Below are 26,150 nucleotides of genomic sequence, written 5' to 3'. Positions count from 1 at the left end.
TTTTTGGATTGTAGCCAGTTCAGCTAGGCAAAAGCCATACTTTTCACAGTAAGAAAACTATTCTGATTAGAGTCAAATTTCTCATATCCATTGTGGTAGAAAGATTGGCAAATTGTTTTTGCAATATCCTGTTCAAGTTCAGTATGAATATGCTTGAATCAGAAAATCTGGGAATTTGTTTCAGCTAAAATAAACCAAATAATAAAAATTATAGAAAACCCTTCTGCCACCTTTGCTCCAACTTAGATAAGCAAATCATCTTGGACCACTTCACATCATCAACTGCAGGTGAAGTGATCATTTAGTCTATATTCATTTCATACAGTTTAAATTTTAAATTGTCAGCTTCTTGGTTGTAGAAGACAACCTTTTTGTGGGTTAACACAAAATTTCAACAACTATACTCATGTCTAGATGGTTCCAAAGCCAAGATTATCCCATGGATAAATAAGAGTTGACTAGATTCATGTCAACTCAAAAGGGGGCGCATAGAAATAAAACATGTCTCCAGTTTTCTTGACTAAAATACATTATATACTTTCTCATTTTTGGCTTTTTAACGTGGGTTTCAAAAAACCCAGCATAGATGCAGCAGAGGTGGCTGAACTTAACTGCTTAAATAAGTTCTAGAAAAATCTTAAAAATCATTTTAGTAGAATTCAGTCCTGTTGTCACTGCAATAAGTGGGTTTTAGAAAATAAGTGTGAAATAGAATACTGAGGATAAAGCGTTAGAAGCTATTTTACTACATAGGTAAAGAAAAGATTAACTTGTAACAATGATCACAACTGCATGTTGGATTAGATTGTCTTATATTCCAGAACAAAATGTACTGTATACTTTGCCTCACTTTGTTGTGCACTGTAATGAAATGTGAAAAATTCTTTATTTAGCTGTATGTGAATGAAAATGCTTGTATTTAGTAAAATGGTTGATTATGTGACTGTGAGATTCCACATGTGTGTTGTAGCTATTTCTAGAATGTGTCCTTTCATTGTAGCAAACAAGGATACCAGTAAGATACCAATCAGATACTGTAGTGTATACTAATATGATATGACCTACTGTGTGTAAACAGAGTCATCAGTATCTGAAAGCCAAAGAGAGGACACAATTTCTTAAAAGTATATGATTCTCATGTTGAAAACCACAGAAATCTCATTACTTCATTTTCAGCCCAAACCACTATGTAAAAAGTTGAATTTGAAGCCTAAAACTTCAGCATTATAATTTTTAATCAAGAGCAGGCAAGTGGTTAATTACAACTATTGTCTTCACTGGAAAGTCTTTTCTAAGCTAAATTGCCTTTTTTTTTTTTTTCAGAACAACTGTAGCACACTGTATCATGTGAGGAACATTGCAAGTGTGCAGACCAGATTGGAACATAGTCATGTAGCACATTTTCTAAGGTGGATAGTGCATATCTGAGAGAAACACAAGAGAAATCTTTGATTCTACATCTAGGTAAACACAGGCTAATCTCAGCACAGCTTTACCACTTTTGCAGTCAAGTAAATTAAGAAGGGGAGTGAGAAAAGAAGAAATAAAAAATTAACAATGAAGCAGCATTTCATAGAGTTTTCCACTCTCTTAAAACTTTCTCTAGGCTTAGTCATCTTTTCTTCATTTATATACCTTGGTGACATCAGCCATTCTGTGGTTTTAAGAACCATATGTGAGCCAGTAAGCCCTTGACTGATATGTCCAGCTCATATGTCCAGTCATCCATGGACTCCAGACTTTTGTAACCAACTACTTACCTATTGTCTTCATTTAATTGTTCATTAGCGCCACAAGTTTAAATGTCCCAAATCAGGCTCCCGATCTTCTACTTCAAACCATGACATAACCTTCTCCTGGGTAAATGGTAACTTTCTCCTCTGTATTCCTGACAAAAGCTTAGTCATTCTTCTTTCCTTCTCTTTTTTACTCCACATTTGAGCCATCTGAAAATTATGTTGCCATAAGAGTAAAACAACAATCTGACAACTTTTCAACACTTTCAATGTTAACACACTGATGTCCAATGTTACTTATCACCTGAGTTATTGTAATAAAACTTGTCTCCCTACAGCCATTCTTGCTACCCCTCCCCTACTACAGTTTATTATCCACATAGCAGCCAAAGGGAACCTGATGAAGCATGAGTTGAAAACAAAGACCTACTCATAATTTTCCAGTGGTTATCAATTTCACTCAAAGCACGAAGTCCTTCCAATAGTCTGCAGAAGAATCATTAAAAATGAATTCCATTCTATCATCTCTGCAACCTCATTTCTTACAGCTGACCTCTTATTCATCTCATACCAGTTATAGTTTCCTTTCTTGTTCTTTAGTTTAAATTATTTTTTCATTCCTAATTATGTATATACATGTGAGTCTATGTGTGGGTATGTGTTCTGTTCCTCAGAAGCCAGAAGAGGTGGACAGATTACTTGGAGCTGGAGTTACAGGCAGTTGTGATCCACATGATATGGCGACTGAATTCAGTTCTTCTGCAAGAGCAGTATGTGCTGCTAATTGCTGAGCCATCTCTCCAGCCCCTCCTATTTTGCTTTTCAAACATTCCAAGAGCATTCCCACCTCAGGGCTTTTGTACTTGCTCTACACTTGTTTGTAATTCCTTTCTAAGATAGCTGCATGGATTGCTTTTCATGTCCATCAAGTTATAGGACAAGCAGCTTCCAAAATCTTTGAATAGCTTACAGATACTAAGGAACACATCTATCCAGATATCATTGCTGACAGACAGCCCAGAGTCCTGCTCTTTAGCCTTGCCTGTGGAACAACAAAGATTCTGTAATACTGAAAAGGAAGAAAAACTTAAAACAGCAGTGACCCCTTTGGGGGTCGAACAACTCTTTCACAGGGGTTGCCTAAGATCATCAGAAAACAGATATTTACATTATGATTCTTAATAGTAGTGAAATGACAGTTATGAAATAGCAATGAAAATAGTTTTATGCTTGGGGGTCACCACAGCATGAGGAACTGTATTAAAGAGTCACAGCATTAGGAAGGTTCAGAACCACTGACCTAAAAGGACATCATGGAAACCCTGGAGAGTAGATGGTAATGTCATAATGCAGCAGTGGATTTAGAAAAAGAAAGAAAGAAAGAAAGAAAGAAAGAAAGAAAGAAAGAAAGAAAGAAAGAAAGAAAGAAAGAAAGAAAGAAAGAAAGAAAGAAATTGTACTCGTAGGATTTGTGGGTAGAATGGCTTCTGCATTCACTAAGCCTCTCAGGAAATTGTGTGGAAAGACAATACTCTTCCTTTGCTCTTCAAAATTTCTCCTTCCCGGACAATCTAATCTACTCCCATGACTTCAAATACTCTGTTTTGCAAAGTAATTTAGCCCATTCTTTTAAGCATCAAGCAAAGGCATGATTTCTCTTCACATTTTAACAAAATTGAAATAAATCTTAGATTTTGTAACATGGCTACAAGGCTCTCCATCATCTGGTATGTCCAGTTGTGAGTTCTATAAAAATAGTAATCTTACTTTCATCACCAGAGTTTCTCCAACCTATAGAGCAGATATATACTTGAATAATTAGTAAAAATTTAAATGATTTTCTTATCCTAATTTAATCCAATAAACTTAACTCTTCCAGAAAACACACACATGATCCTGCTCTGTAGCCTCTGGAATTATCTGATTATAAGATCTGGTTGTCACTGTCTCCTACAAGGCCTGTTTTAAAATTCTGTTACGACTTTAGGCAATCAACCATAGTGCACTACTAGTGTATCAATATAGGCCTTTTTCTTCCTCCTTTTCTTGGCTCTTGTAGTCAACTGCATTTAATTATCAATTCCTAAAGAAAAATGTTTATTTTTTGTTTATTTTATTTGAGATTTTTTAAATTTGCTCTTCCAAATGTTGTTTAACGAAAGAATAAAAGTATGGATTTTTTTTTTATTGAGACAAACATAGGTTCAAATTCTGACTCTACCAGAAATTAAGTGCAATTCAGTATCTCTGAGTCCCACTTTATACATATATAAAATTGAATGATGATATTTAACTCATAAGGTTGTGGTAAGGATGAAATGAGACAATCCATTAAGAAGCACTTGGTCATAATAGTCATAAGATGATGAGTATCATATTTGCACATAAATGAATCTCTTACACAAGTGGTATCATGTAACACACTGTTCTGGTTTTTTTATTTTTTTCTTATACAGTATATTTTCTGGAACTACATGAGGGCAAAAACTATGTCCAGCTTTGATAATTACTATATAACTACAGTCAATCAGTGCAAGTACGTATTTATTGAATGTGATCAAAAGAGGTAGTTAAAACATGGCAGAGCAGAGACTCAAGAAAACTGAGTCCTTGATAATATAATTTAATCATAGATTTCCCTACACTGGAGCTACCCTGTATTAAGATTCTTTGAAACATTAGATAATAAATCTCTTTTTGGTTTATGCCTTTCACCCACTCTTATAGTTGAAAGTCTCCTAACTGGCACAATAACATTCCACTGCATGAACATGTGATATTTTATTTAATCAAGTCTCATTAAATATATGCACATATATATTGTGTATTTGACTATGCCAAGTTAAAATTCTTAGAAATGAAATTTATGATGCTTACTTAAATTTTTTATAATTCATTAAATTATTTTCTAGAAATGTTTTACTGAACATTCATGAACAGTGTATGGTAATATCTATATTAAGTGTTACTATAATTTTTAACTCTGAGAGGTTAATAATATATCAACGTTTTAGTTTTTAGTGAGAGACAGGTGACATAGAGTCTCTCTCTGTAGCCCAAGCTGCCCTGAAACTCATATATAATACAGGCTGACCTCAAACTCATGGAAATTCTCCTGCCTCACACCAATATTTTTAAATGTGCATACCTTTGATTATTGAATTTTTGTGCTTGAAGTTAAAAGTAGTTCCAACTAATAAGAGTGCTGACCTTTTTCTTATCAGTAAAACTGCCTTATACACAGAAATTTCTTCTCTGCTTTACATATGTGGCAAAAAAATTTTCTTAAAAAAATTCTGGTGTTTGGTAATACAGAAGTCTCTAATACTTAGCAATAAGATCTATTATCTGTAAGAAACTGGAAACAACCTTTGTCTCAGCATTGATGAACCAAATAGCTGGAAGACATGCTGGGAGTAAGAATTACTTTCCACTGGATAAGAGTTTATATCTTTTAATTTTAAAGATTTTTGTAAAGATCTGTTTTTGTATTTTTTAATTGTGTATGTGTGTGTACACGTATGTACATACATATGTTTGTGCCAATGCCCATGGAAGCCAAGAAAGGGTGTTGCATCCCCTGGAGCTGGAGCTACATGCTGTTGTGAATCACCTGATATGGGTTGGGGAAACTGAACTCCAGTCCTCTGAAAGCGGCAAGTGCTCTTAACCAGTTAGCCATCTCTCTAGCCCCCCTCCCTCATGTGCCTTGATTTTTGTATCATGTAATTTACATAATATTTCTTACACAGTATTTTGTCTTGATATTTTGTAGCAATAATGTTCGGTGCAAATAGGTCTTCTCTGCCTAAAACCTAGAAAACATCTCCATCCTTATAATGGATTTCAGATTTCTTCGGGAAACATCATGTCTGGCCATTGATCTATTTTTCTACTCCTAGGCGAATACTACATTCTTTTAGTTTGGGTAACTCAATCAGATTTTTCAAATTACTTTTTTTCTCCTCAAATTTGTCTTTGCTACTTTTATGCAGGATGTTAGAACTTGAGCATAAATGTGTCAACTTTTCCCTGAGACAGGGTTGGGATTTTGATTGAAACTAATTTCACTCAGTAACAATGCTAGATGGTTAGGCACACTTTATCTTTGCAAACTTTACATAATATGTCATCTAATGTTTTGTGTCTGTTAGTAACTGTTTATTGTTTTCTCATTTTTAGCCATTTTTTGTTTATTCCAAGGTTGTTGTTTTTTTAAGTTCTAAATGGATTGTGTCATTATACTAGTTCCAATTGTTCTAACTGATCATTTCTAGCATGTAGGAAATTTGTAGATTTGTTTATATTTATAGCTTATAACAAAATCCTTATTAAACTCTCTATTATTTAACTAATTTTTCAATGATTTTCTTCTACTTTTTAGGCAAACATTATAATCCATACATGTTTTCTTTCTCTAATATCTACATTTCATTTTTTCTTATTTACACTGATTAAAATCGAACTAACATGGTAACAGCAGTGATGGTGGATGTCTTTGTCTTTTTTTCATGCTTCTCTCATTTTAACCTTGAAATATATATATATATATATATATATATATATATATATATATATATATATATACCATATTACTATTCTACTAAGTATTTGGAAGAAGACTTTATGTTGAGGTTTTCAATTGTCTTTCTGGTATTCATTGAGAGAACCAAATGGCTTTTAACCATTAACCTGTCAATGTAATTGTTTCAGTAAAGTTGTTCATGTTAAAACACATTTCTTTGTTGGGAAGTGGTCCCAGCACTTGGGAGGCAGAGGCAGGAGGATCTCTGTGAGTTCTAGGACAGCCTGGTATACAGAGCAAGTTCTAGGACAGCCAAGGCTATACACAGAGAAACCCTGTCTTGTAAAACCAAAAACCAAAACAAAACAAAACATTTCTTCACATTCTTAGACTGAACACTTCTTACAAAGTCATGATGCATTTTTAAAATACTGCCTGATTTTTATTCACTAACATTTATGATATTTACATTTATAGTCATATTTGTGACTGGTTCATAACAGTATTTCCAGAAATGTAGTCCATGGCAACTAAGAGAAATCTTAAGGGAGGCATGCACAAGTAAATAAATTTGGAAAAACATAGTTTAAACAGAGTGAATAGTATTCTGTAGGACCACACTATTTTAGATTGGAGCTCCCCATCTGCGAGCAATTTTATAGAGCATCTCTTCAACTTCTGTGGCAAAAGCTGTATTTTATAGAATATCAGTTTTCAATAATATAACATTTTGTTTTTCACATATATTCATTGCTCTTCCCTGGAGTAGGATTACCTCTCCTATGAAGCAGGCTTCAATGTAGGCTGACAATTCCCCAGCTAACTGGTTTTCTAGCAGCAACATGGATTCTGAAGTTAACAAAAAGCACACACTCTTGGCTTGGAGTGGGCATGTGGTCACTAGGATTGGGAATGACTACAAAAGCATTATGTAGCCTGTCAATGCATGAATTCTTATGAGTAAATTTTAGTAATATATATCATCCTTGAAAATCATCTACTTCAGGTAAATTTTCAAATGTGGTGTACAGTTATACTTTGTGTAATTAAAATAAATTGAGTAGATAGAAATTTCTTTCATTTTCATGTTGTTCATTTTTGTTTTTATAATTCAGCATTGTTAAAGGTTTACTTATTTTTAATTAATAATTTCAAAGAACCAGCTCTTGGTCTTAACAGTTTTGCTTTTCCTGAATTATAATTTATTTTTATGTTACTTACATAAACTCATATATTTCTGTGGTTTTTCATATGCCAAGCTTTTTATTATACTCCATACATTTAAATATAATGCATTCATATTATGTGATTATGATTCTTATTTAAGTCTTCTAGGTCCTTTGTGGGTTATGATTCCAATGCCAGTTCAACTTTCAAAGCCACTTAGCTCTTCCTGTGTTGGCTCACCATCAGGTGGCCAGTCTGGGAACTGGGCAGTAGTCTATCTTTTGGTTTAGTTCTTAGAATCTAGAAATAGAGTTAAACTTTTATAGTGCAGACAGGAGCCTGAGAGTTCAAAATCAACACTATGGGGTCATTTTCCGGACTTTCTCTCCATGTTCCCTTCCCTGGTAGTCTCCATTTTCCTTAGGCTTCCTTTGGGAACTCCAGGGAAAAAAACATCCAGAACTTTAGTTACCTGGTTGTGCCATGACATGTCAGGTTGCCACATAGAAAGACCAAAAGAAAAAGTGGCAAGCTCACAGCAAAGTTCCAAAGTACTGAGGATTCTCTTGCTCTCTTGTGATGCTTCACTGATATTTTCTTTTCAGTGTCTCAAATATTTGCTCTGTAACAAATTTTTCTCTGTCCCCCCAGCCAGCTCCCAAATAACAACAGAGACTTATTAGTTATGAAAGCTTGGCCATTAGCTTAGGCTTGTCTCACTAGCTCTTGTAACTTAGCCCATATTTTTTAAATTAATCTATGTTCTACCACATGGCTCATGGTTGTTACCTCTTCTCCTGTATGTCCTGCTTGTTCTGTATCTCCTGATGTCTCTCCCATGTGCTTAGATTCATCCTACTCTTCCTCTCTTGCCCGGGAAGTTCCACCTATATCTCCTGCCTAGCTATTGACCATTCAGATCTTTATTAAACCAATTAGAAAGCACCTTGGCAAAACCACATCTTTACAGTGTAAACAAATTTTCTGCAACATTGCTCCATATAATTTGTCTTCACTCAGTGAAAAAGACACAGTGAAATCCTCTACATTAAATCCTCTACATTAAATATGTGTGCCTCCACATTAAAATTGACTCAATTTTTGACAGAGATTAGCAGAAAAGATACTATTTTTTAGTATTAAACAATTTATATTCTGAAAATTTTATATTTGTAGATCTAAATGTAACATATATGAAAGAGAATTTTCATTATTGGAAGTTGTGCTGTACATTGAACACCAAAATTGCAAGTTGTTTTAATAAAAATATTTGACTTAAATTTTCTAAAATATTTGATGGAACATTCAGCTATTACTGGAAGAAAATAATACTATATGTTTTTAGCAAATGTGGTGGTTTGACTAAGAATGGCCCCCATAGACTCATATTTCATTGCTGAGGGAGTGGCATTAGGAGGTATGGCCTTGTTGCAGGAAGTGTGTCATTAGGGGTGGGATTCAGGTTTTAAATGCACAAGCCAGGCCCAGTGGCTCTCTCTCTTCCTGCTGCCTGCCTATGATCCAGATGTAGATCTCTCGGCTCCTTCTCCAGCACCATTCATGCCTGCATGCCTCCATGTTTCCTGCCATGATGACAATGGACTAAACCTCTGAACCTGTAAGCCAGAACCAATTACATGTTTTATTTTATAAGAGTTATCAGGGTCATGGTGTCTCATCACAGCAATAGAAACCCTAATAAGATATCAATCAAAACTCAAGATCTAAGATTCCAGCCCAAATTTATTCTTCTATCAACCCCATTTTTTGCTGATACCATGTTTTATTTAAGGATAATATTTTTAATAAATGGTGCTGAAAGTTGTGTGTAGTGGTACATGCCTTTAATCCCAGCACTCAAGAGGCAGAGACAGGTGGGATTTTTATTAATTTGAGGCCAGCCTGGTCTAAGGAGAGAATTTCAGGACATCCAGGGCCAAATAGAGACCTTGTCTAAAATAATAATAATAATAATAATAATAATAATAATAATGCTGAAAGAATTGAGAATGCTTTTGCAAATAAATGAACTTTGACTTTTACTTCATAGCATACACAGAAATTGAATAAGAACTAAAGAGCTAAGATCAAAACTTCCTATTTTATTTTATTTTATAATTAATTTAATTTTACATATCAGCCACGGATTCCCCTGTCCTTCCTCATCCCATCCCCAGCCTTCCCCCCCAACCCTCCCCCCATTCCCACCTCCTCCAAGGCAAGGACTCCTGCGGTGATATTGTGTTTCCCAAAATATTGTGTACCCTAATAAACTTATCTGGGGTCAGAGAACAGAAAAGCCACTAGATACTTAGGATAGATAGTGGTAGCACATGCCTTTAATCCTAGCATTCCAGAGGCAGAAATCCATCTGTTCAAGGATACAGCCAAGCGTGGTGACTCACGCCTTTAATCCCAGAAAGCGAGCCTTTAATCCCAGGGAGTGGTGGTAGAAAGCAGAAAGGTATATAAGACGTGAGGACCAGAAACTAGAAGCATTTGGCTGGTTAAGCTTTTAGGTTTTGAGCAGCACAGTTCAGCTGAGAGCCATTCGGATATGAGGACACAGAGGCTTCCAGTCTGAGGAAACAAGATCAGCTGAGGAACTGGCAAGGTGAGGTTAGCTGTGGCTTGTTCTGGTTCTCTGATCTTCCAGTTCACCCCAATACCTGGCTCAGGTTTGATTTTATTAATAAGACTCTTTAAGATTCTTGCTACAGAATCCCCTGGGGATTCAGCTCAGCCTGGTAGATTCAGTTGAGGCAGGTCCAGTCCCCTCCTCCCTACCTAAATAGAAAGCTTGGCATCTTGGGGCATACCTACAATCCCAGCACTTGAGAGATGAAAGCAGGAAGATTTAGAGTTTAAGGTCAGTCTCAACTACACAGTAAGTTTAAAGCCAGCCTAGAATACATGACACTGTCTCAAAAACTGAGGGGTTGGAAGAGAGAGAAGAGATAATAAACAAAATAGGGATATATAAAGACATAGTTTGTTTATTGTGGTTCTGGGAATAAAATCCAGGCCTCATATACACTAGGCAAACAATCTAGCACTAAACTACATTTCCAGTGAGAAATAGAAATGTAAATAAAGAAAACATACTAGACAGTTTTAAAAACTAATATGTATAACTTAATCAAAATTGAGGGGCTGAGGTGTGGTTGATATATTGTGCACCCCAATAAACTTATCTGGGGGTCAGAGAACAGAACAGCCATAATATTAAATGTTAGGCAGTGGTAGCACATGCCTTTAATCCTAGCATTCCAGAGGCAGAGATCCATCCGGATCTCTGTGAGTTCAAAGCCACACTAGAAACAGCCAGGCATGGTGATTCATGCCTTTAATCCCAGGAAGTGATGGCAGGAAGCAGAGAGGTGTATAAGGTACAAGGACCACAAACTAGAGCTGGTTAAGCTTTTAGGCTTTTGAGCAGCAGTTCAGCTGAGATTCATTTTGGATAAAGACTCAGAGGCTTCCAGTCTGAGAAAACAGGATCAGCTGAGGAATTGGCAAGGTGAGGTGGCTGTGGCTTGTTCTGCTTCTCTGATATTTCAGCGTTCACCCCAATACCTGGCTCTGGGTTTGTTTTTATTAATAAGAACTTTTAAGATTTGTGCTACACTGGGGAAATGGTTTAGTTGATAAAATGCTTGTCTTGAAAGCACTAGAACCTGAGTTCAATCACTAGAACCTAAGGTGCTGGGAATAAAAAGACAAACAGATCTCCATGGCTCATTGCTCACCCAGCCTAGCCTAATTCATTAACTCCAGGCAATTGCAAGACTTTGTCTCAGAAAAAGCAAGGTTGATAACACCTGAGGAATGACACCTGCGGTTATCTCCTGGCTTCCACTTGAATACCCACACACATGCATGTACACCTGCACAAATGTGTATATATACTACAGATATAAACACCTGCACACAAAAAGACAGAAAAAATGAAAACTAGTTTTCAAATGACTCTTTAGAAAATGGAAAGGCAAGTCACTGACCTGGAGGAAATATTCGTAATATCTGACTAAAAATTTATAACTAGAATATATAAATGGTTCTCAAAATGCAATAATATGAAGATAAATAGTCCAAACACTATACATGATAAACATTAATAGGAAAACACAGAAGAAAAAGATACATTCTTATTTCCTAAATTTCACTAAAAGTATAATTTTCTTTTACAGCTTGGAACTCAAGTGATTTTCTTCGACTAATTTTAATGTAAAGTTCAATCTACTAGTGTACAACTCAAATATCATCTCTTAGAAAATTTCTCTACCTTATTTAAGCAACATTGAGATATCTTTGCATTGTGGAGATTGTATACAGACCATAAACATATATTGTATCAAATGACATAACTGTATCTACTGTACATTTGATTTTCTTATAAAAACATGAGTTCTACCAGACATTATGGTGCACATCTTTAATCCCAGCACTTAGGAGGCAGATGCAGGTGAATCTCTGTGAGTTCAAGGCTGCAATGCAAAGCAAATTCTAGGCTAGCCAGGGCTACATAGTGAGAACCTTTCTCAAAAACAAAACAATCAAAAAAAAAAAAAAACCCATACCAAAAGTTCCTTGAAGGTAGAAACTTAAGTCTTAATTGGAGGAGGAAACAGAACTAAAACCCTAAAAATGAATTTTATTTCAAGGAGGTACTGACAAAAAAATGGCAAACTGGAAAGAGTTAATTTTGAATTTAATAAAGCTTATTTTTTCCCTTAGGGCAGAATGAAGCATGTTTCAGAGAAACTTTCAAACTTCCACACTTAGATTCCTATAGTTTTCGACAGCAATTTCTTAAGTATTTTTTTCATACCCATAGCAACTTCAGTGGCATTTGTCCTCATATATTCTCCATGAGGCAGTCAGACTCACTCCTTTGTATTTGGGCATATTTTATTAGAGTTTTTTTTTTTTTTATTTTGCAATACAATTAAGTTCTACATACAGGCACAGATTCCCTTGTTCTCCCCCCTCACGCTCCCCTCACCTTCCCCCCAGCCCGCCTCCCATTCCAATCTCCTCCAGGGCAAAGCCTTCCCCACAGACTGAGATCAACCTGGTAGACTCAGTCCAGGTAGGTCCAGTCCCCTCCTCCCAGGCCGAGCCAAGCGACCCTGCATAGGCCCCAGGTTTCAAACAGCCGACTCATGCAATGAGCACAGGACCCAGTGCCAGTGCCTGGATGCCTCCCAAACCGATCAGGCCAATCAACTGTCTCACCCACTCAGAGGGCCTGATCCAGTTGGTGACCCCTCAGCCATTGGTTCATATTTCATGTGTTTCCGTTTGTTTGGCTATTTGTCTCTGTGCTTTATCCGACCTTGGTCTCAACAATTCTCTCTCATATAAACCCTCCTCATTCTCGCTAATTGGACTCCCAGAGATCCACCTGGGGCCTAGTCATGATCTCTGCATCCAGATCCCTCAGTAGTTGGATGAGGTTTCTAGCACGACAATTAGGGTGTTTGGCCATCCCATCACCAGAGTAGGTCAATTCGGACTGTCTCTCGACCATTGCCAGCAGTCTGTTGTGGGGGTATCTTTGTGGATTTCTGTGGGCCTCTCTAGCACTTTGTTTCTTCCTATTCTCATGTGGTCTTCATTTACCATGGTCTCCTATTCCTTGTTCTCCCTCTCTGTTGTTGATCCAGCTGGAATCTCCCACTCACCCAAGCTCTCTTTCCCTCGACCCTTGCCCTTCACTACCCCCACTCCTGTCCAGGCTGTTCATGTAGAGTTTAAAACAATGTTTCATTCATGCAAGTAGTATTAGGATGCTATTTGCCAAGCATTGTTCTAGGTATTAGAGATAGGTGAAGAATAGCACAAAAATTTCTACTCTTGGAACTTAACATTTTAGGGTGAACATATAATTAAAATGAAATATACAGCATGCTAATATTAGTAAGTAGGCTAATCATGTAGTATAAGCCAGCTTGGGATACCCAAAACCCTGTTGTGGTTTGTTAAGTGATTCTAAAATATGAATGTGTGTTATCTCCTCTACAACAGCAATAAATCATGGCATACTATTACCCTAAAACTACTAAGGGGAAAATCAAGCAAAGGAAAGAGCCAATGATATATGTCTATGTTGGGAGAGGAATAGTCTGCCAATTTGCATCTGCTGACCATGTGAAGGATATATAAGAAATTATATTTGAGAGCTGTAAGTTGAAGAGTAAGCCATGTAGATATGTGGTGGTATTGTGTTCCCCAAAATATTGTGCACCCTAATAAACTTATCTGGGGTCAGAGACAGAACAGCCACTAGATACAAAGGCTAGAAAATGGTGGCACTCACACCTTTAATCCTAGCATTCCAGAGGCAGAAATCCCTCTGGATCTCTGTGAGTTCAAGGACACATTGGAAACAGCCAGGCATGGTAACACATGCCTTTAATCCCAGAAAGTGAGCCTTTAATCCCAGGGAGTGGTGGTAGAAAGCAGAAAGGTATATAAGGCATGAGGACCAGAAACTAGAAGCATTTGGCTGGCTAAGCTTTTAGGTTTTGAGCAGCACAGTTCAGCTGAGATTCATTCTGGATATGAGGACACAGAGGCTTCCAGTCTGAGGAAACAAGACCAGCTGAGGATCTGGCGAGGTGAGGTAGCTATGGCTTGCTCTGGTTCTCTGATCTTCCAGTTCACCCCAATACCTGGCTCAGGTTTGATTTTATTAATAAGAACTTTTATGACTCCTGCTATATAGATATCTATGAGTTCCTGCAGACACACTTTTATGAATAGCTAATAGAAAAGTCCTGAGGTAGGAGGCATATTCCAAGAAAGCAGAGACTGGTATGTTAAAACCAAGTGATTACAATGTCAAGATATTTTCTCTGAGAGGAAGAGGAGGAATGACAATTTGAGAGAATTTCAGAATAAAGAATTATGTTAAGATATGAAGAATTCATTCACACCTGGGTGAGACTGTTGATGCCAATTCTTCCCCAGCATGCACCTTATAGTGTTATAAAAGCTAGCCAGTAGGAAGAAGCTTTCAAGTCAGTTCCAGTTTCAGGTCTCCAATCCATCATGAATTGGGGAGGAGCTCACAAAGTCTCATTGTCATTGAGGAGCTATTGCAGTTGATGACTCCTAGAGAAGGGAGAGTCAGTTTTCTTCAGAGATGCTGTCCCTCATAGGTTGACCACACTCCAGTGGATGGCCCTATACCTATGCATATATTGGAAGTATTAATTAAAGAGACTCAGTTTTTAAAAAGAAAAGTACATAAAATTGGGAGGGACACATGTCTCCTGGCTATCTTGGTCTGGAAGGAGTGGAATCAGGAGTAAAGGTGGATTTGAACTAAATACATTGTACAAATATGTGGAATTATCATAGAATAATTCTTTATTTTTTGAGACTATAATATAACTACATCATTTCCCCTTCCCTTTATTCCCTAAAAACTTTCCATGTACTCCCTTCCTTGCTTTCTCTCAAATGTATACACACACACACAAATACAACCTACTCCCTCTGTATAATGTTACTTATATGTATATGTTTTTAGGGCTGACCATTTGGTATTGGATAACCAACTGGTGTGCTCTTCCCCAGGGAAAGACTATTTCTCCCACTCTCAGAATTTCTTAGTTGCCTGTAGTTCTTTGTCTGGAGTTGAGGCCTTATGAGCTTTCCCCCAACCATGTTAGCATGTCTATTGTTATTGTCTTTGTTCAGGTCATGTTTAGGGAGCCACACATAAAAGACCAAAAAGTGAAACATGAAACACTGAAACAACTAGAAGAAAACATAAGTAGTACTCATACTGGTATAGGAAAGGACTTTCTGAATAGGACACCATTTGTCCAAAACTTAAGGCCAACAATTGACTAATGGTACTTCATAAGATTAAAAGGTTTCTACACAGTTAAGAAACAATCAGCTGGGTAAAGAAGTATACCACAGAATGGGGGAGAATCCTCTTTGCCAGCTATACATCTGACAATCAATATGTAGAATAAATGAAGAATCAAAAAAAAAACAATAAAAAAGTGACCCATTAAAAATATTGGCCTGTGAGCTGAACAGGGAGTTCTCAAAAGAAAAAAAGGCTAAGAAATTCTCTAAAAAATGTTCATCATCCATAGCAATTAGGAAAATGCAAATAAAAAACTGAGTAATCCTAGCACTTAGGAGGCAGAGGCAGGCAGATTCCTGTGACTTTAAGGCCAGCTTGGTCTACAGAGTGAGTTCCAGGACACCCAGAGCTACATAATGGAGAGACCCTGTCTCAAACAAATAAACAAACATAAAAAGCAAGCAAAAAACAAAACAAAAAAAGCTCTGAAATTTGATCTTATGCAGACAGAATGACAAAGATAAACAAAATAACCAACAACAAATGCTAGATTCAAAATGTGGGGAAAAGGGAGCTCTCATTTGAGGTGGTATTGTGTTCCCCGAAATATTGTGCACCCTAATAAACTTATCTGGGGTCAGAGACAGAACAGCCACAATATTAAACATAGAGGATAGGCAGTGGTAGCACACACCTTTAATCCTAGCATTCCAGAGGCAGAAATCCATCTGTTCAAGGATACAGCCAAACATGGTGACTCATGCCTTTAATCCCAAAAAGTGAGCCTTTAATCCCAGGGAGTGATGATAGAAGGCAGAAAGATATATAAGGCGTGAAGACCAGAAACTAGAAGCATTTGGCTGGCTAAGCTTTCAGGCTTTATAGCAGCACAGTTCAGCTGAGACCCATTCTGGATGAGGACTCAGAGGCTTCCAGTCTGAGGAAACAGGAGCAGCTGAGGATCCAGCGAGGTGAGGAAGCTGTGGCTTGTTCTGTCTCTCTGATCTTCCAGTATTTACCCCAATAACTGGCCTCAGGTTTGATTTTATTAATAAGAACTGTTAAAATTCCTGCTACACTCATTCACTGTTGGTGGGGTTGCACTCTGGTCCAGCTACTTTGAAAATCAGTGTGGAGAATCCTCAAAAAGCTAAAAATAAATCTACCGTATGACCTAGCTATACCACTCCTTGGAATATGCACAAAAGGACTCAACAAGATATTCCACAGATACTTGTTCAACTATGTTCATTGCTGCTCTATGCAAAATAGCTAGGAAATTGAAACAACCTAAATGTCCTTAACCTGATGATTGGATAATAAAGATGTGGCACATATACACTAGGGGAAAACACCATCAGCTTTGAAGAAAAATGAAATTTTCAGGTAAGTGGATGAAACTAGAAAAGATCATGCTGAGTGAAGTAATACAGACACAGAAAGGCAAAAATCACATGTTCTCTCTCATCTGCAGTTCCTAGCTCAAAATCTTCAGATGTAAGTGTAGTTACCACCCTCATTAAAGAAATTTCTGTTTGCAACAGATGAAAACCACAAGCAATCAATATGCAGAGCTGTGGAGCCCGGTCCCAACTAACACATCAACAACACAACTCTGGCATCTAAGGCCCAGAGATCATTAGAGAAGAAAGGAAGGAAAGATTGTAAGAGCCAGATGGACAGAAGTTTGCTGTGAGACTGTCTCCTAGAAATGTCAGAAGCTACACCCATGAAGTTTCAAGAAAAAATTTTTAAAGCTATGAAAAATTTAAAAAAGATTAAGAGCACAGGGAAAAGACTATAATTTCTTCTCTATGCTTTAAAACTTTTTGAGAATTTCATACATGAACACTGTAAATTTTCACTCCTCCCTCTTCCCCTCCAACTCTTCCTAAGTGTCCCCCACCAATTCCCTCAAATTCATGACTTCTTCTAAATTATTGTTATACACACAACCCACTGAGCACAGTTAGTGTTTTTCTTGCTTCTAGAGACTATCTTCTAGACATAATAGGGATGCTGCATCCATGAAATCTCATTAAATTGGTTACCTAGACAAAACCAGAACAATGATACCACCAGTTGACATGCCAATGGGGATAGGAGAAATTTCACAAGGCCTCACTTCTACTGTCAATCAATGACTTCTGAGAAAGAGAGACAGCCTTCTTTGGGGATGAGTCCTGATGGGTTATCCAATCTCTCTCTACTTTAAATTTTAAAATTACATTTATTTGTGCACACACAAACACACACACCATCTGCGGAGGTCAGATGACAATTTGCAAGAGTAAGTTCTCTCTTCTACCAGGGTCTCAGGGATTGAACTCAGATTTTCAGGCTTGTCCACAAGTGTCTTTAACCACTGAGCTATCTTGCAGGCCCTCTATTTAAAACAAGGTTACACTATGTAGCACTAGGATCACAGGCAGGCTCCACCATACCCAGATATCTTCTAAGATTGCAAAGGCCCCCATCCAGAGAAATAAGAGAGGAAGTAGAGTACTGTTCTGCTATATAGTTGTATTAGTTACTTTTCTGTTGCTGTGAAAAACTCCATAACAAAAAGCAACTTATGGAAGAGTTTATTTTGGCTGATGGTTCCAGAGGAGTGAGTCCATCATGATAGTTGGCAGCATTTGGCTGGAGCAGGAAGTTGAGAGACATCTTCAAGCACAAGCACAAAGCAGAGAAAACAAATTTAGTGGGTCAAGGCTTTGAACTCTCAAAGTTTACCTCTTTGAACTCTCAAAGTTTACCTCAGTGATATGCTTCCTCCAGCAAGGCTACAGGACCTAAAAGTTCCATAACCTACCAAACAATGTCATCAAGGAACCAAGCAATCAAATATTTGAGCCATTAAGAGATATTTCTCATTCAAATCACCATAATACTACAATTTAACACATGTAAACAGTCTATAAATTATACATCAACTATTATGGGTTAAATTGTGTTGTCATATTATGTTGAAGTCCTATTCCTGTAATTGTAAATATGATCTTATTGAAAATAATGTATATATTATTAGAAATAAGATCACTGCAGGTATAATTAGCTATAATGAGGTTATATGGGTACAAGGTAGGGACTCAAATCCAGTACAATTGAGACCTTCACAAAAAGGCTAAATACAAAAAGGATAAAAAATAACAAATTAATGCATACAGATCGAGATCGCCTTCTCTCTCTCTCTCTCTCTCTCTCTCTCTCTCTCTCTCTCTCACACACACACACACACACACACACACACACACACACACACACACACAAAATGACAAGAGAAAGGGAGCGAGGAAAGGAAAGGAACAGACTATAAAACACCCAGAAAGCATTTAACAAAATAGTGGTGGAAGGTCCTTCCCTTTCAATAACTACATTGAATGTAAATGTAAATTACTGAACCAGAGGCTGGAGAAGTAGTTCAGTATCTATTTAGCATGTAGTTAAGTGCCTGCTTAGCATGAAGGTAGAAACCCTGGGTTATATGGAACATACACACACATATGCATATATACACATACACATTCTCTAATCAAAGCAGTGGCTGAATAGATTTATAAAAAACAATACCAGAGCCAGGTGGTGGTGGCACACGCCTTTAATCCCAGCACTCAGGAGGCAGAGCCAGGCAGATCTCTGTGAGTTTGAGGCCAGCCTGGGCTACGAAGTGAGTTCCAGGAAAGGCGCAAAGCTACACAGAGAAACCCTGTCTCGAAAAACAAAACAAACAAACAAAAAATAAGACCAGGACTGGGGATGTAGGTCAGCAGTAGAGCACTTGCCTAACATGCTTAAGGCCCTGGACTCAATCCCCAAGAACTGCAATAAAAATAACAATATCCATAAATATAAAATATAAGATACTACCTCAAAAGACTCAACTTTTTTTTAAAAAAGCTGAAGTTAAATAATACAGCAGATAGCAATAGTTACATCAAATAAAACAGACTTTAAGTAAAAAATTGTAAATTAAGGCAAAGGTAATTATATAATGAAAAAAGATTTTGTCATCAAGAGATATAACCGTAAGAGATATAGCTACATATATATGCACTCAAAATCAGAGCACATAAATATACAAAGCAAATATCAACATATGAAAAGAGAAAAACTACATAATACATTAATATGAGAGTACTTTGGTATCTCAACTTCAAAAATGGACATAATCCAGGCATAAAATTAATAAAGAAGCATTGAACTTGAGTCATACCTTACATCAAATAGTACCAACAAACATTTACAGAACATCTTATCTAACAGCAACAGAACAGACACGCCTGTGAAGTTCATATGAAATATTCTCAGGCAGGGGGCATCGAGATCATGATGGGAAAACGTGCAGAGATGACCAGCCACACTAGTGGAAACCCATGAACTGTGAACTAATAGCTGTGGAGCCCCCATAGGACTGGACTAGGCCCCCTGGATACAGGAAACAGTTTTTTAGCTTGAACTGTTTGGGGAGAGGGGGACAGGCAGGGGGATTAGGATCCATCCCTGGTGCATGGGCAGGCTTTTTGGAGCCCAGTGCCTGTGGTGTGACACCTTACACAGCCTTGGTGCAGCGGGGAGGGGCTTGGACCTGCCTCAGCTGAGTGTGCCAGGCTCTGCTGACTCCCCATGGGAGACCCTAACTTGGGAAATGTGGGGATAGGGGATGGTTGGGGGGGAAGGTTGTGGGAGGGAAGGAGGAAGAGGGGGGGGATCTGTGGTTAGTATGTAAAGTGAATAGAAAATTTCTTAATAAAAAAAAAAGAAATAGTTCATGTGTTTCCATTCGTTTGGCCATTTGTCCCCGCGCTTTATCCAACCTTGGTCTCAACAATTCTCGCTCATATAAACCCTCCTCATTCTCGCTAATTGGACTCCCAGAGATCCACCCGGGGCCTAGCCATGAATCTCTGCATCCAGATCCCTCAGTAGTTGGATGGGGTTTCTAGCACGACAATTATGGGTCATCAACTGGATCAGGCCCTCTGAATGGGTGAGACAGTTGATTGGCTTGGTCTGTTTGGGAGGCATCCAGGCAGTGGGACCGGGTCCTGTGCTCATTGCATGAGTTGCTGTTTGAAACCTGGGGCCTATGCAGGATCGCTTGACTCGGCCTGGGAGGAGGGGACTGGACCTGCTTGGACTGAGTCTACCAGGTTGATCTCAGTCCTCGGGGGAGGCTTTGCCCTGGAGGAGGTGGGAATGGGGGGTGGGCTGGGGGGAAGGTGAGGGGGGCCGGAGGGGGGAGAACAGGGGAATCCGTGGCTAATATGTAGAACTGAATTGTATTGCAAAATAAAAATTAAAAAAAATATTCCTTATATTAGTCCTCAAACAAATCAACAAATGTAAACACACTGAAATTATATAAACTATCTTTTCTGGCTACAGAGTATTAAAGCTGAAAATGGTAAAATGAAATTCAGAAAACTAACAAATATGTATAAATAAACAATGTGTTTATAAACAACCAACAAATAAATTAAGAGAGAAAAAAATTAAAAGGGACTCTTAAAACACCTTGAAATACAATATTCCAAAATTTACAGACTATAGGAAAAATCACTTCTAAGAGGAGGGAGATTTCTAGCAATAATGAGTGTATTTAAAGACAAAGATAAAAAAAAATAAAGACAAAGATGTCTAATAAATAACCTAATATCATTATCTAAAGGAAGTTAAAAAAACAAGAACAAATTAAGCCCAACATTAGTACAAAGAAAATATCACACCAGAAATGAATAGTTAGAAAGACACAAATAAATAAAATAAAATGAAAGACTTTACAAATGAAATCAAATAGAAACAATCATAAGATATTAATATGAATAATTACACACAGAGAAAAGGATAAAGAAACCCAGAAACATATGAAATCATGAGAAATAGAAAACCAGAAATCCAGGCAGTGGGACCGGGTCCTGTGCTCATTGCATGAGTTGCTGTTTGAAACCTGGGGCCTATGCAGGATCGCTTGAGCAGAGTGTGCTTACAGCTACTTGGGAACATTGAAGCAGGAGGATCAAAGGAGCCCAGGAGTTCCAAGCCAGCCTGTGTCAATATACAGATGGGATAAAGAAGGGGAAGGGACAAGAAAGAGGAGGGAAAGGAGGAAAAAAGGGAAGAGAGAAGGGAAACTGCAAGGGGCAAGAAAATAAGAAAGGGAAAGGGGAAAGAAAAACCATAACAGAACAAAAATAAGGAATATTTGTAGCTAGAGTTTTCCTGCCTGGCCCATGGTCAGGGCAAATCTCTCTCACCTGCCAGTCCCACAGCCGCTCACACCCAACCAAGTAAACACAGAGATTTATATTGATTACAAACTGTATGGCCATACCAGGCTTCTTGCTAACTGTCCTTACAGCTTAAATTAATCCATTTCTATAAATCTATACCTTGCCACATGGCTCGTGGCTTACCGGCATCTTCACATGCTGTTTCTCATCATGGCGGCTGGCAGTGTCTCTGACTCAGCCTTCCACTTCCCAGCTTTATTCTCCTCCTTGTCCCGCCTATACTTCCTGCCTGGCCACTGGCCAATCAGTGATTTATTTATTGACCAATCAGAGCAACACATTTGCCATACAAAACATCCCACAGCAAATATTGCATCAGTAAAAAAACATCTCCCACCAAAGAAGTCCAGGACCTGAGAACTTCAATGATGAAATAAAGCAAACATTTAAAAAGGAACTAATATCACCTCAAACTATTCAAAAAATTGACAAGAAATGGATAGTTATCAACTTATTTTTATTAAAAGGCCAGAATTACCCTGATTTTTTAAAAGAAAAATCCAGACAAGACACTGGGGAGATAGTTCAGTAAATAGAATGCTTATTCAACAAGCATGTGGAACTGAGTTCAATTCCGCAACCCACTGTTGTGGAATATTAGTTAAAGATGTGTTACATTTGTTTATGCTGTGGAATATTTGTTCAATGATGCAAAGATGTGTTGCATTCTTTTATGTTGCATTTGTTTAACTCTGTGAAGCTGTGTTCCTGTGCCTGTCTAAAACACCTGATTGGTCTAATAAAGAGATGAATGGCCAATGGCAAGGCAGGAGAAAGGATAGGTGGGGCTGGCATGCAGAGAGAATAAATAGAAGGAGAAATCTGGGAAGAGAGATTAGAGAACAAGAAAAGGAGACAGAACACCAGGGGGCAGCCACAACTACACAGCAAGCCATGGAGTAAGAAGTGAAGAAAGGTATATAGAATAAGAAAGATAAAACCCCAGAGGCCAAAGATAGATGGGATGATTTAAGAAAAGCTGGCTAAAAACAAGCCTAGCTAAGCCCGAGCATTCATAAGAAAGAATAAGCCCCTGTGTGATTTGAGAGCTGAGTGACAGGCCCTCAAGAGCCAAAAGAGTAAAAAAACAAACAAACAACAACAACAAAAAACAACCAACAACAACCCACTTTAAAAACTGAGTGTAATGGCAAAATGTATGTAATCCTGTCACTGGAGAGGCAGAAACAGGAGGATTACTCGAGCTCACTGCCCAGGCAGCTTAGTCAAATCAGCAGGCTCCAAGGCAATGAGAAATCCTGTCTCAAAAAGTAAGATGGAAAGTAATTAAGGAACCATACTGGACACTGACCTCTGGCCTCCACATTCATATGCACACACATGTAGGAACACACAAAGAAAACAAGTGCTACACAAGAAGAAAGTTACAGACTAATAACTTATTTTTTTAATTACAAGTTACAAAATCAATATATAAAAATCAGAGACAAACATGGTGATATATCTATATGTGAGGCACTTGAGAGGCTGAAGCAGGAGGACTGCCAGGAGTCCAAGGCCAGCCCGGGCTACCTAATGAGATCCTGTCTCAGAAAAGCAAAACAAAACAACAACAAATAAACTTCACCAAAATCAGTACCATTTAGGGGCTGAAGAAACAGCTCAATAGTTAAAGAACATATACTGTTATTCTAGGGGACTCAAGTTCACTTCCCAGCACCCAAATTGGGCATCTCATAACCATCTGTAACTCCAGCTCTAGAGGGATCCAAAACCTCTGCCCTATGGGGATATCTGCACTCTTCATACTCACACTCACAAACATACATTTAATTAAAAATATCAAAAGTAACTTTTAAAAATCAGTACCATTTCCATATGCTAACAATAGATTATCTGAAGAAGGAATCAAGAAGACAATCCCATTTGTTACAAAAAATAAATTAGAAATGAACTTAAGCAAAGAAATGAAAGATAGTACACTTAAAATTATGCAAGAAAAATGCAATCAATCAAGCAATAAAAAGATACCCTGCATTCAAAGAATACTGATAAAATATCTAGCCAGGTGGTGGTGGTGGATGCCTTTAATCCCAGTACTTGGAAGGCAGAGGCAGGTGGATCTCTGAGTTTGAGGCCAGCCTGGTCTACAGGGTGAGTTCCAAGATAGCCAGGGCTACACAGAGAAACTTTATCTAAAAGAAAAATATGATCTTGAGCAATCTACAGATTTAAGTTTGATTTCTATTAGAATTAGAAACAGAAATTCTAAACTTTGTAAAGCACACACACAAAACAAAAACCCATCAAATAACCTAAGTAATATTAAGCAAAACACAACCAGAGGCAATACACTATCTGATATTAAATCAAATACAAAGACATAATAAGCAAAACAGATACTGAATAAAAAAAAACACATTGACCAATGGGACAGAATACAGTTAATATCCAAAAGACACAAAATCAATATGCCAAAGGGATGGAAACCCAAACAATCACCTAAGTGAAGAAACACTCTATGCAATGGGAGATAGATTCATAAACCATACTAATAATTTGTGAACCATAATAGAATAATAACCAAAATATATTAGGAAATATAAACAATTTGACAGTTAAAAATTTTAGTTTAGGCAAAGAACCTGAATAAAAATTTCTCAATAGACACATAAATGAACAATAGCATATGACAAAATGATAAACATCTCTAATTAGAGAAATACAAATAAAAACCCTAAGTGTTAATGCCTCACATCTGTCAGAGTTGCTAATTTTTTTTAAAGTTGAAAGATAAATGTTCATAGGGATATGGGGAAAACCTTGTGCACTCTTATTGGGAAGTAAATTGGACAACGGCATGGAAGTTTCTCAAACAACTGAAACTATCATATAATCTAGCAATCTTGCTATTGGGTATATTTTCAAAGACTACAAAAATCAGCATGTCAAAGAGCTAACTATACTCCCACGTTCCCTGCTGGGAGTATAGTTATTCACAGGAGTGTAGCTCAGTAGAAGAACATTTGTCTGGCCTGCATTAGTCCCTGAGTCCCATTCCCATCATCAAACAAAACAAATAAAGAGGTGAGCCATGGTCCATTAGCACATGTATGAATAAGAAAACTTTAGTACATATGCACATTAGTATACAAGTTGGAGCCACCACCTGGAGCTATGGTGACATCCGGATCCAGGCTACTGCCAAGGACCATGTTTGGGTCCGTGGTCCTACCAGAGTCTGGATCTGTGTTGAAGCCCATGGCTCATGTTGCCACGGAGGGCAGTGTGGATTCCTGGCATCAGGTAAGTCATCTGAATCCATGTTGGTGGCTGAGGGCCATACTGCAACAGGGGCCATGCAGATCTCAGTGGTCTGTGCTGCTACCCAATGCCATGGTGACAACTGGGCCAGACCTGCAGCTGAAGGCCATGCCTGTGTCCGTGGCCCTATTGCAGCCAGAGTCTGTGTATTTGTCTGAGGTTTTTATTACCATCCAAGGCTATGTGGATGTCCGAGATCTGGGGCCATATTACTGTCCAAGGGGGCCACACTGTCACTGGGGCCATGCCAATCAGAGTGGCCTGCACTGCCACCTGGGGCAATGGTTACATCCAGACCCAGTTGCTGCTGAGGACCATGTCTTGGGCCTGTGTTGCCACCAAAGGTTACACGGAAGCCCAGGGCCATGTTACCAGAGCCATCCTGATCTGAGTGGCCTGTGCTTATACCTGAAGCTAGGATGTCATCCTGGCCCAAGCTGCTGCCTAGGGCCATGTTGAGTCTATGGTTCTGCTACACCTGGGGTTTGTGGCCCATGTCAGGGGCCATAGGAACTATGTGTGATGAAATCAAGGGGCCATGCTGAGCTGGCTCTGCCCCTCACTGAACATGGTAGCAAGAGAGCTGGCCCCAACCCTCATGGGAGAGCTATCCACCCCCCTGCATTTGGGAGATACGGCCCCACCCCTTATAATGGGCAAGGGAGAACTGATCCTGATGGTATGGGTATAGGGAAGTGGGTTTCCCGTCCCTCACCTGAGGGGGACAGCTTCTGTGGCCTGAACTGACCAACTCAACTACTACCACCCATTCCCACAGCTGGGCCTGGGGCTGGTCCATCCTAACATCTACTCCATCTAGGACCTGCTGGAGCTCATGAAGGGACTGGCTGGGGTGGCCACAGGATATTCGAGTTTTGGTGAGGATCCAGGAATGATGGTGTACCAGAAATCAGAGGTTTTGAACCAGACCAATGACACATTGCAACTAACATTTGCAAGTAAAGCTGACTGGACAAAAGGATATACAAAGTGATACATGGGGCTCCCAATGCTGCCAGAACAAATGAAGAGGTGTTGAAGAGGCAGGAAAGATGGAGAAGCGAAGAGGTTTTTTTGTTTTGTTTTTTATTTGTTTTGTTTTTTCATTTTTCTTTTTGTTTTGTTTGGAATTGTTTTTTAAATTTTCTTTTTGGGGGCACTGCATGCGTGAGGGGAGAATATAGAGGGACTGGGAGATGGGCAGAATTAGGGTGCATGATGTGAAATTCCCAAAGATTCAATAAAGAAATTATGTCAAATTAAAAAAAAAGAATACTAGTTGGCCATTAAAAGGATAAATTTATGCATGGAAC

The sequence above is a fragment of the Peromyscus eremicus genome, chromosome X (assembly GCF_949786415.1).
Source record: "Peromyscus eremicus chromosome X, PerEre_H2_v1, whole genome shotgun sequence".
Lineage (NCBI taxonomy): Eukaryota > Metazoa > Chordata > Mammalia > Rodentia > Cricetidae > Peromyscus > Peromyscus eremicus.
Note: the sequence above shows the minus strand (reverse complement) of the source record.